This window comes from Ochotona curzoniae, unplaced genomic scaffold, assembly GCF_017591425.1.
Source record: "Ochotona curzoniae isolate NIBS_2020 unplaced genomic scaffold, NIBS_Ocur_1.0 scaffold_4937, whole genome shotgun sequence".
Lineage (NCBI taxonomy): Eukaryota > Metazoa > Chordata > Mammalia > Lagomorpha > Ochotonidae > Ochotona > Ochotona curzoniae.
Genome location: NW_024467126.1, coordinates 3,395,503 through 3,408,157, shown reverse-complemented (window position 1 = coordinate 3,408,157; position 12,655 = coordinate 3,395,503). Strand labels below are relative to the sequence as shown.

At 54.3% G+C, this 12,655-nt stretch overlaps 1 protein-coding gene across 8 annotated transcripts in view; it reads right to left on the bottom strand.

The window, feature by feature from the left end:
* Positions 1-12,655, bottom strand: part of PPP6R3 (protein phosphatase 6 regulatory subunit 3) — a 97,326-nt gene that overhangs the window by 83,962 nt on the left and 709 nt on the right. The window lies entirely within an intron of this gene.

Below are 12,655 nucleotides of genomic sequence, written 5' to 3'. Positions count from 1 at the left end.
CCACATGGGATCCCGGGTGTGCAAGGTGAGGACCCCAACCACTTGCGCCACCGCGCCGGGCCCTAGAAAGAAATCTTTAAAAACTGTGGGGCTGGGCTCTGTGGTACAGCACTTGAAGCTCCCGTCACGCTTCAGGGGCTAAATCCTGAGCTCAGTCTGAGGCCAGGGCCTACCCTGACCACCACGCAGGAGGCCTGGCTGCAGTGCCCAGCTGCTGTACCGACTCTCACGGCCACCTGAGGAGTGAACCAGAACAGCAAAGAGTTCTTTCCCTCTTTGTATCTTTGCTTTGCAAAACAAACTTGTTAGAGAAAAAATATACTCAAATCTTCAAAATGTCACTCAGTACCACTCACAGAACAAGCCGGAGGAGGAACGTAGGGGAAGGTGGACAGGCCACAGGGCAGACGACACACACAGGGACCTGGTGATGGACAGTCCATGCGGCAGACGACACACACAGGGACCTGGTGACGGACAGTCCATGTGGCAGACGACACGCACAGGGACCTGGTGACGGACAGTCCATGTGGCAGACGACACGCACAGGGACCTGGTGATGGACAGTCCATGCGGCAGACGACACGCACACACCAACCAGGGCAGCTGGGCTCCGCAGCAGGCAGCTCTTCAAGCAGCAGTGCCTACCCCCTACCCCGACACACATAAAAAATGCTTCCCAAATGAACACCATCACTTTTTTAAAGATTTATTTTTATTGCAAGGTCAGATAATATAGAGGGGAGGAGAGACAGAAAGGAAGAGTTTCTGTCCGATGATTCACTCCACAAGCGACCACAACAGCCAGAGCTGAGCTGACCTGAAGCTGAACTGACCTAAAGCCAGGAGCCAGGATCCTCTTCCGCGTCTCCCAAGTGGGTGCAGGGTCCCAAGGCTTTGGGCCGTCCCCAATGGTTTTCCCAGGCCACAAGCAGGGAGCTGAATGGGAAGCAGGGCTGCCAGGAAACAAATCAGCACCCATATGGGACCTCAGAGTTTGCAAGGTGGAGGATTAGCCAATCGAGCTATTGTGTTGGGCCCAACGAAATAAATCTTTAAAATAAAATTTTTGAAACCCCAGGTCTTGTGGCTGAAAGCAGCAGTGTGTGTCGGGTGGCACGCTGAGGCCCTGAAGGCTACCAGGGGCACTCTCACGTGCCTGGTGAGCCGGTTCTGCTGTGGGGACACTGCCAGTCCTCCCAGGCCCTGGTGATGGCCTGCTGCCCAGGAGCCCCAGGCCACAGAGCGCCTGCTCTGCCCAGGCCCTGTGGGTCAGCAGAGGCACCGCAGGCGCCAGGGCAGCACAGACAGGGCGCTGCAGAAGGCCAGGCTTTGGTCTCTCAGGTCCGTCTTCTTTGCGCTCCCCTCTGCCCCCTGCTGGAGGCCTGACTCATGGGGTTCCCACTATTCCAGGGCCTCCGCCTCCTGCATGCAGGTGGCAGGATCCTGAGGAAGTTTGTTACAGGAGATAAACTTTGTTACACTTTTATTTTAAAATGCGTGTGGTAATCAGGCTTCCCCTATGATCACTGATTCATGTCCCAGCTGCTCCACTTCCCATCCAGCTCCCTGCTTGTGGCCTGGGAAGCAGTGGAGGATGGCCCAAAGCTTTGGGACCCTGCACCAGTGTGGGAGACCCGAAAGAGACTCCTGGCTTCGGAATGGCTCAGCTCCAGCCGTTGCAGCCGCCTGGGGAGCAAATCCACGTATGGAAGATCTTCCTCTCTGTCTCTCCTCTCTGTATATCTGCCTTTCCAATAAAAATAAATCTTTAAAAAAAATATATATCCTTCATTAAAAAGGCTCTATCGGGCCCGGCACAATAGCATAGCGGTCAAAGTCCTAGCCTTGAACTTGCCACCATCCCATATGGGCACTGGTTCCAATCTCAGCAGCCCCACTTCCCACCCAGCTCCCTGCTTGTGGCCCGGGGAAAGCAGTCGAGGACAACCCAAGGCCTTGGGACCCTGCACCCAGATGGGAGACCTGGAGGAAGCACTAGGCTCCTGGCTTCGGATTGGCGCAGCACTGGCCTCTGCGCTCAGTTGGGGAGTGAACCATTGGACAGAAGATCTTCCTCTCTGTCTCTCCTCCTCTCTGTATATCTGACTTTGCAATAAAAATTAATAGATCTTTTTTTTTCACCATTCACATGGTATGTTTATTCTGATTCATACATTACACAATGTCTACTTGTAAGAAGTATCAAGTGTTGCTCCATAAATATGTGCAGGTTTTATATATCAGTTGAAAATGAGCAGCTAAACGTCTCCCTTCCCTTCAGGCCTAAAGACTAAATTCTTTTTTTTTTATTTTTTAATTTTTTTTTAAAGATTTATTTTTATTATTTTTTCATTGGAAAGGCAGATATACAGAGAGGAGAGATAGAGAGGAAGATCTTCCGTCCGATGATTCACTCCCCAAGTGAGCGCAACGGGCCGATACTATGCCGATCCGAAGCCAGGAGCCTCCTCCGGGTCTCCCACGCGGGTGCAGGGTCCCAAAGCTTTGGGCCGTCCTCGACCGCCTTCCCAGGCCACAGGCAGGGAGCTGGAAGGGAAGCGGGGCTGCCGGGATTAGAACCGGCGCCCATATGGGATCCCGGGCGTGCAAGGCAAGGACCTTTAACCACTTGCGCCTCCGCGTCGGGCCCCGTAAGACTAAATTCTTGACGGGCGTTTGAGGATTGGTATCAAAGAACTTCTCACAAGAAAGATGACTTTACCCTATGCATTCCGTTCCATTTAGACAGACAACTTTTCCTGCTTAATCACGAAGTGGAAGTTAGTCAGTCATTTAGTAGCATGTTATTTAACCTCATGGTGTTGTTAATTTCTTTTTTCTCCCTGATGTTGATTTTGTTTTGTGGCTCTTCATTTCAGGGGATGTATAGTAATTGTGTAATAGAGACTGTCCTATCTAGTAACATGTCATTTAGTTTCATGGCATTGTAAATTTCTGTTTTTCTTCCTAGTGTTGATTTTGTTATGACTTTTCATTTGAAGGGATGAACAGGAGCTGTGAAATGGAGACTAACATATCTAGACGTGAGGATACAGTGTAGTATGCATTTCTACTTCCAGACAAAGATGGACTTACAGTGAAGCTGCTTACTATATGTTGACAATAGGATGCTGGACTCTGCCATTGTCCATGCCCGCAGCGATGGACATATGACTGTGTGTGAAGAACTAAACCTTAGTATTGATATAGAGGGAACTAAGCGGGGGGAGGGGGGATTGGGGCTGGGATAAGGGAAATACCAGGAGCCTATGGAACTGTATCATAAAATGATAAAAAATAATAAAATGTAAAATAAATAAATAAATCTTTAAAAATTATTAAACAAAATAATCAAAGGAAGGTAACTGGAGAAACTTGCAGAACACCTGAATGTTAAATAATTCTTGTAACTTGCAAGTAGGTCGGGAAAGGACTCCCACGGGAAGCTAAAGTTAAGTAACCGTTAAACCAGCTCCTCTGCCCCATGCTCCCGACAATTCTTTCTCCTTGTTGTTCTTGTTACCCCGGAAGATCACTATACTCTCTGAGGTTTGATTTTTAAAAGTTACATGCCAGTGCATTTCAAATTCCTCGGCTCCAATGAAAGCCACTAGGACAGGATTAACAGTCGCTATTTACTGTGCGCCTGGGATGAGGCGCTGCTCCCACACAGATAACCAACGTCCCCAGAGGAAGCACACCATCCCACGGCCAGCCGACAAGCACCACGTTCACGCATCAGTCACCGTGACCCCAGAGGTGCACACACCCCCGGCAGTCCCCCTGGGCACGCGCACTGCACACCCCTGGCAGTCCCCCTGGGCACGCGCACTGCACACCAAGCTCCTCCTCCTGAGGGACCTGCTTCATCCTCACCCACCTTGACTCAGGACCTTCTGCAGTTTCGAATCTGTCCTTGGCTATACTTGCACTTGAATTTCACATTACTGTTTTCTAGCACTCAATCCATCCCTTTTCAAAATGGTATTTCTTCAAGTCCTTTCCATCTCTTGATATAAAATGAGCAGTCTCTAAGACACCGTCCACTCTTAAAGCCAGGAAGCATTTCACACCTGTTGGTACTCCCAAGTGTTTCAAACATTCACACTCCAAGCCTGTACGTGACACTTGGTGATTCAGAAGGAGCAGAAGACCAAGAATCCCCCAAACTGCTGGGGGGCACAGCCAGCCCAAAGAGGCCCTGAGCAGCACAGCCGTCACCCCAAGTCCCGCACCAATGCCCACATCTCACAGCCACCCACAGCCTCAGCCCAGCTCCAGGCCACACTGCCCCGGCACCCCACAGTGCCTCGGGACACTCAGTGCATGCTGGCTGCCAACTACGGGGGCATCTGGCCTCTCCTACCACACCAGCCGAAGACTGGGACCACAGAGCCAAAAATAGCAAGCACAAGGGGAAATCACTTTTCAGAAATTAAAAAAAAAAAAAAAAAAAAAAAAACAGAAAATCACCCAGAGAACGTGTGACCGACACTGGAGAAATACCACACAGAAGACACACTTTAAGAACAAGAGCGCACTGACAAACAACCAACAGATGTGGTTGATAACTAAAAACAGAATTTATCAAAATGAAAAAATATGAATGAACTCAACCTCACTCATTGGATAAACTACCAAGTGGACACAGCTGTCAAAGGAACAGTCCACTCCTAGAAGGACCCAACAAAGCCACCGCAGGCGACACAAGGCGAGATCGGGAGCCTGAATCCCCTCTGGGCGCCAGTCAGAGCCCGCCCTGGAAGCCAGAGCTGACAGCCCCAGCGCCCACGCAGGAGACCCAGGACATGCGCCTGGCTCTGGCCTGGTCCAGCCAGCTGGGGAGTGAACTCACGGATGGAGGCTTCTTTCTCTAAACTCTTTAAAATAAATAAAATAAAATAATTAAAACACTTTCTGACTAAGCAATTCTTAGTGAACTGAAGCACAAAGGAAAGAGTTTCAGAAAGGAATAATGCACAGGAGCCGGAGATGGCCTGCAGAGGAGCCACTGACAGTGCGACAGGGGCAGAAGGCAGGCCCTCCCATCAGTCCTCAGGCCTCCGGCGGTTACAGGTGCAGCTACCTTGCAAGAGCGGCTAGGTAACAAGCCCCAACACCGCCAACTTTGCAGAAATCAGTCAATACACACACAGGAGCACACAGCCATGCTAAGCTCTGCCAGGGTAAAGATACTAACCTCAGGATGCAGAGTAAGTGCGGAATGTGTAAGTCACCAAGGTGTGTAATTTCTGTATCTGTGTATGCAGAGGCTGAAAGGAGTCAAGAGGAAAAATCCCTACAATATATAAATTAGCAAAAATAGAAAAAGTGCCCAGGTAAGAAAGAATAGGACAGCAGAAACAAATCAACATTCGCACCACAAAGCAAAATGGCCTAATCCACCCATTCAAAGTCAAGTTATAAATAACAATATGATGCTCTTTGGCAAAGGCCTGCCAGCGAGCTGAGAGCCAGAGAGCCCGTCCCGGAGACACGAGCATGGCAAACGGTGCAGGTCACCGGTATCTACAACTTCTCAACTGCCGGGCCCCATGCCAAAGGCTCCAGGACCTGCCCAAGCACGCTGCACCAGCAGGGTTCTCACCAGCCTTCCGCCTTCGGCTGCCTGGCTGACGGACAGACCGATGAACCAAGGCCACCAGCCAGAGCGGAACGCAGTGACACGCCCACCCCAATCTCGGAAAACCTAAACCCTCACACGCCATTCAAGTTTCAGATTTGGGGAAGTGTATTTGCAAACTGGGGATTCTCAAAGCCGATCCACATATTCCAAAACCCCAAATCTGACACATTTCTAGTTGCAAACATCCAGCAGAGGGTGCTCAGCCCAAGATACACTTCATCTAGTACCAGAGCAAGACCTCAGCCTGCCCCTCAAGCCCACGCTCAGCCCGGTGCCAGCCCCACACTTGGTGAGATGAATTTCTTAGTTGAAAGGCAGACTGACAGATCCTCCATCCTCCAGTTCATCTCCCATACATCCACAGCAGCCAGGGCTGCGCCGAGGCAAACCCAGGAGCCCAGAGCTCTCCCAACAGGAGGGCCAGGAGCCGAGGACAAGCTAGAGCTGGCTGCTTTCCCAGGCACATTAGCAGGGAGCAGGACCTGAATCAGTGCTCCAATACACTACGGGCGCTCAACCTGCAGTGTAGGGACACCACAGATGGCCTGTGGGCAAAGGATCCAGGAGGACTGGAGCCCCCCCAAAGCAGATACACAATCAGGAAGCTACCAAAAGGTAACGGCTTTTTAATATGCAGACAGCCAGCAGACTCAAAGCTGCTCATCAGCTAACAGGAAAGGTAAAAGTGAAACTACAATAAGCAAAAACTCCCTCACATCCACTCTAAGTAAACAATGGGAATAAAAACAACGGGGCGGGGGTTGGGCACGTGGCTTGCTGGAGTGGCAGGTCAAGCCCCCCCGCCATTGCACTCTGGAACACAGCAGGTGCTGGCTCACCTTGGCGCTCCCCCACCCACTCTGCTTTGCACATAAACATGGAAAAACAACTATTTGCGAGCAAAGCTCAGAGATCTCTGCATAGTTTCTGCACACACATTTCCCAGGGGCCGTGGAAGATCCCTTCCATCTTATCTCTAATCACAAAGTCAACACCAAGTAGTAAGCAGTTAGGGAATAGTGACCAGGAGACAATGCCTACACGCTCAGTAAACACACAACGTTTCTTCCTCCGATAATCCCAGCCTGCACTTGAGCACCTGAGGCTGCGGGGTCCCCTGAACCTCAGGTCTCCAGGCCGACACCCTGCAAACACTTGCACTCTTTCCCAGCAGCGGGAAGGGCCTTCCTCAGCAGTGAGGCGCCAGAGAATGAGACACCTTCAGCTGAGGAGGACCAAGCTAAGCCTGCAGCAGCGTGGGCAAATACAACCAGCCTGTGACCCCCTTTCGCTGTGCCACTCGTGTGGGGAAACCGCAGACCAACCCAACAGGCACCCTGCAGACCGCGCAGGACCCCTGCACTCAAGTCTTTCCCCTCCCATTCCCACTCCTCCCTGGTCCCCCCACAAAGTGCAGCGGGGAGCACACCCCCCACCCCTCCTCCATGTGGACTCTCCACAGAGCACCTGCCCACCACTGCCACACCTGCCTCACTTCTCTCTTTGATTTTTTCCTATTTGAAAGGCAGAGCTACAGAGAGAATTGGGGTTGTGGAGATCTTCCATCAGCTGGTTCATGCCCCAAGTAGCCATAACGCTCAGAGCTAGGCCACTCCATAGCCAAGAGCATCTTCCAGGTCTTTCACTCTAACATGTCCGTAAAACCTCAACCACAAATCTTTCATCTCGTGGCAGGTGCCCTGTTGCTACCTTCTCACCACGGCGGCTGAGGAGGAGCAGGGGACAAGCCTGCCCCTAGCTCCCATGACCTCGGGCAGCAGTGCACCCGCCCTGCAGGCTGCTCCGACCCACCCAATCCTGCATACACCAATCACGCACATTTCCACCTGCAGCGCAGCCCTCAATCCACTGGGCATGTCAAACCCCGATTCCTGGGCTCCCTTTCCTCCTAAATGGCCACTCCCACCACATAATCGCCCAAGTCCCAGGTATCACTCTGCAGACACCTACACCCCGTCCACCAGCATATCCGGTCAGCTCACTGGCTCTTCTCAGAAGGATCTAGAACCCCAATACTTCTCCCTCCAGTCCAGGCGCCCCCCACTGTTCTACAGTTCTGCTGGGGCCCCAGAACCAGAGGTCCTGCACAGGAGTGGCCGTCACCAGTGGCTAGGATGCCAGCCCCCCTCCCATGCCGCGCCAGCCCCCATGCAGCCAGCAGTTGAACAGCAAACAGGAAACGGCGACCCAGCCTCCATCTCTCCTCATATCCACTCAGCCTTCCTTTCTTTCAGATGAAGCACAATCAACACCTAGAACAAAGTCCTGACTTCGTCTGGCAGGAGCTAAGTGGGCCTCTCCCCCTATCTCCCCAGCCTCTGCTTCACCGGCCTCCCCACTGCCCTAGCCTGGCAGACAACCCCCTCCTCTCTCAGGCCTCGCCCTTGGCCTTGGGGCTGGCCCACCTCCCTCGGCAGATGGGCCCTGCAGAGCACCTGGCTACTTCCCTTTGCATGTCTCTGTCATGGTCCCTGCCCACTGGGGCCTCTGGGCTGCCTGGCTCACCACGGGCACAATCAGCCTTGAGCAGGTCTAAGACTCCGCATCTGAATAAACGCAAAGTCACAATTCAATCCGCAGAGTCTCAAGACTCCTGGCATCTACTCACAGGAGGTAGCACTACAAGGCCATGTCTGCTCGGCGGTGCTGGGTTCACCAAGAGCGAGCTGGTGGGGAAGACAGGCAGTGAGCTGGGAGTGGGGCGCAGGGAGAAACCAAATTCTATTGCCTAAGTTCTTTGGTGGGCACACACATGCATTTTCAACATCTTAAACATGCTGATGTACGCTGTGTGAATCAGAGCAGGCACACACGAGCAGCCCACCTCGTGCGTGGACATTCTGCAGGAAGACCGCTGGCTCCTCCTGCAGCTGCTTCACACTGAGGCACAGCCAAGGAAGCGCTCTGCTGGGCTGGCACCTTGGTGGAGTAAGTCAAGATGCTGCCTGCGTGCTGGCACCCCACATGCACAGGCGCCAGCTCGAATCCCAGCTGCTTCACTCCCAGTCTAGTCCCTGCCAACGCGCCTGAAAAGCAGAGGAGTATGGCCCATGCGCCTGGGCCCTGCACCCACGTGGGGGAACGAAAGGTGCCCGTGGTGAGCCAGGCAGCCCAGAGGCCCCAGTGGGCAGGGACCATGACAGAGACATGCAAAGGGAAGCAGCCAGGTGGTGCAGTGGCCAGGATGGGCCCTCACTCAGGTGAGCAGGGCCCGTCTGCTGAGGGAAGTGGGCCAACCCCAAGGCCATGGGCGAGCCCTGAGAGAGGAGGGGGTTGTCTGCCAGGTTAGGACAGTGGAGGCCAGCGGAGAGGCCGTGGAGCTGGTGGAGCAGTTCTGGTGGAGACTTTCATCTCTCTCTCTCTCCTTTGCTCTCTGTAACTCTGCTTTCCAAACAAAAATAAATAAATCTTTTTTAAACAAGGAATATTGAAAACAGACTGAGGAATCGGGGAGTGTGTTAGTGACAGAATCACAAAGCCAAGAAGCTGCACAAGCGGATACTGCTGGCCACCCCAGGACTCTGCACTGTGGACAGAAACCAGCTACACACCCACACAAACCCCTGTAGCAGCACAACCCTAAACCTGCGCAGGGCATGGAGCGCAGGCTCATCGGGTCCATCCGGGAGCAGCAAGCAACGTGAGGACGGGGAGCACAAGGCCAGGACCTGGTCACTGTCCTCCGAAGCCCACTGTCTGCGGAGGGCAATGGGCCACATCAGAGCTCCACTCCAGGCTCCTACTAACACAGACTCTGCAGAGCTGGGCCAATCCAGAGCCAGGAGCCAGGAGCTTCTTCCAAATCCCAAGGCTTTGGGCCATCCTCGACTGCCTTTCCAGGCCACAAGCAGGGAGCTGGATGGGAAGTGGACCCTTCCCTCTTAGCTCCCTTAGTCCCCTGAGAGGTGGCAGTGGGTGGGGCTGCTGCACCCCCAACTTAGGAATCACCCAGGAAGTGGATGTGCACCGCCGCCAGGTTCTTCTAGGAACCCAGGACCTCTAGCTTCTGCCACAGCCCAAGGCCTATTTCCAAGGAGTTGATCAAGCCAACACTTCCCAACACCCCCCTGCCATGAGCTGCCACTGCCTGCCCATCTGACCATGTTGTATAATCTGCACAACTAATACTTTTTTTTTGGAAAGACAGAGTGCTGGGGTCTGTGTCGTGGGTATGTAGGACACGAAGGTGTGAAAAGAACTGTTGCACTGCAGGCAGGGCGGGCGGGAGTCTCTGCAACCACCTGAAGGCAGTCCCACCTTCCTTGCAAGGCCCACCCCGCTGAAGAATGCCATGATGTGATGTGGAAGGTGATGTGCTGATAAGTCTTGCCAAAGGGCCTGTCTCTGCTTCCCCCACTGACCATCCCTGATCCTCAGCTCCCTTCTGATGCATTTCCTGCCTTAACTGATTCCAGATTAAGTTGCAGAATGATGATTGTAGTAGGAATGTTACTGATTCAGAACTTCTATTGAGAACTTTAAGGTGAAACAAACAGCACAATTATCTTTGAAAACCCCCACTTCACCGCGTGCCAGAGCCTGTATAAATAAGGGGGGTGGCTTTCTCACACTGCCCATTATAATCCTGAAATCGTAGTGGTCCATTTCTTTTCTCTGCGCCTTCTCCACGCACCCTTCTCCACGCACCCTTCTCGCATTCCGAACCCAGCAACAGTCACAGATCTTCAATGATTTATACCCCAAGCTTTACAATTTTCCAATCTGAATTCTAAGGACAGGTAGAAGGACCCCCAGGCTTCCGGGCTGCACACCCCACCTGCCCACCCCGGTCGGGTCCGGCGTGGGCTCCTGCTTCCTGCCCCAGCCGGCCCGGCAAGGGGCCCTGAGCTCCATCCGGGGACTGAACCAGGGGACCAAAGATCTCTGTCCCTCTTTCAAAACAAATCAAACCTTTTTGTAAAAAAATCAGCCTGTCATACAGTATGGGCTCTTGAGAGGCACCTGTACTCCTCGGCAAGCCAGATCGGATGATCTCGCCGGCCTGCGATGCCCACCGGCACCCGGCCTGGGCCACAGGCAGGCTTCGCCAGTCCCGTGTCATGGAGCTGCAGTGGTCCCAGCCTGCACACGGAGCGCTGAGCAGCGTCTCCGTGCCCAGCCCCCGGCAGTGCCGAGCCCAGCTTCTCAGCAGCTCTGGTCTCACAGCAGGCGAGTTTTCTTAAACCAGGTTCTTTTTTTTTGCAAGATTATTTTTATTGGAAGGTAGATTTACACACAGAAGGAGAGAGAGAAAGATCGCCCACCTACTAGTTCAGTCCCCAAAGGCGTGGGGAGCCAGGCTGGGCCAGGCCGCAGCCCAGAGTTCCACCTGTCCCCCAGTGTGTGGCAGGGATCCAAGGGGCCGGCCTCCGCCGCTTCCCAGGAGCAGCAGCCGCTGCTGGGCAAGAAGTACAGGGCAATGGGGGCCTGAACCAGGCACTCCTCAGAGGTGCAGCACGTCAAACGGTAGCTCAACCCACTGCACCGCAATGCTCCCCTCACAGCTTGCCAAGACCCACTGATTCTAACGTGGTCAGCACAGCGCTGTCCCGTGCTGCCCAGCACCCAGCCCCTGGAGGTCAGCAGAAGGGGCTCCTCAGGGCCAGAATTGCCCCAAGTCGAGAACCTGCTAAGTTTAACAATCAACTGAGGTAGTCTCCGGACAGGACAGTGAAACCGCTTGAAGTCAAGAGGCCCGGCCGGTGCCTCAGCACCTTGTGGCCACGGCGCGGGCCACGACTTGAGCTAGCTGAGCCCGTGACCAAAATCCCAGAGTCACAAGGCCTTCGTGAGCGCTGTCATCCACTCTTCCCAAGTATAATACAATGCTGTAAAGCGGTGCACGTCAACACAGACTCAGGTTAATATTTAAAATCTAAAGCGCCAGGCAGCAGTCGGCGGCACTAACCCCGAAGGCCTAGCCTGACCCGCGCGTCTCCGGACGTGTTTACTTGTAGGAAGGACATTATCTTCCAACCAGATGCAAAACCTTACCTTGGAGAAGCCAAGCATGCCTCACCCTGTCAGGTCTTCGCTCCAGACCCATTTTCTGTCCAGCTGTGGCCTCTCCAGTTCTGTCAAAACTACTAACTTGTGTCTGGTTGAACTTTACAGAAGTCTTCTAGATCCCGAACACTCCCTCCCTGGCCTTGACCGGTCACACCGGCAGATGCCCGTGTCCACCCAAGGCCCCCGGCGACCAGAGCGCATTTCAGGGGTGCAGCCAAACTCGCCAGAACCCGGCACAGAGGCCGAGCACAGCGGGGAGGATGCACAGCCGTGCGGGACCCACCGAGGCACACAGCGGGGAGGCTGCACGGCTGTGCGGGACCCACCGAGGCACACAGCGGGGAGGCCGCACGGCTGTGCGGGACCCACCGAGGCACACAGCGGGGAGGCCGCACGGCTGTGCGGGACCCACCGAGGCACACAGCGGGGAGGCCGCACGGCTGTGCGGGACCCACCGAGGCACACAGCGGCCCGGCCAGCGCAGGACACCGTGAGGATGCGAGGAGCTGGGAACAGTCCTCCAGATCTCAGCGGACCAGCATTCAGGAAGGGGCCTCCAGTCAGCGTGCTAGCAGCTGGATCTGAGTCCTCCTGTCCCGTTACCAAGAAGAGAAGGAAAGAACTTGAAGCTCCTAGTTTTGAGCCCGCCTGACGCTCATTTCCAAAGACGGTGACCAACTGCCAGGGCTTCAACTCCGACGGGACTTCCTGAGAGTCTGACTTGGAAGCGGCTGCTGGCCAGGCACCTGCCGGGCGGCTCTGCACACAGCAACCACCGGCGGGACCCCACAGCTCAAGGGGACCGAGGGACGGGGCGCCGGCGCCAAGGTCACGGCGCCAGCAAGTGGACACCCACCGCGCGGGGCGGACCGGCCGGCCCTTCCCCTGGGCGCTGCCAGCCTGCACCATGACCTTGAGGCCAAACATCAAAGCCAACTTCACACACAAGTCAAGTGGGGCGACACCCACAACGGG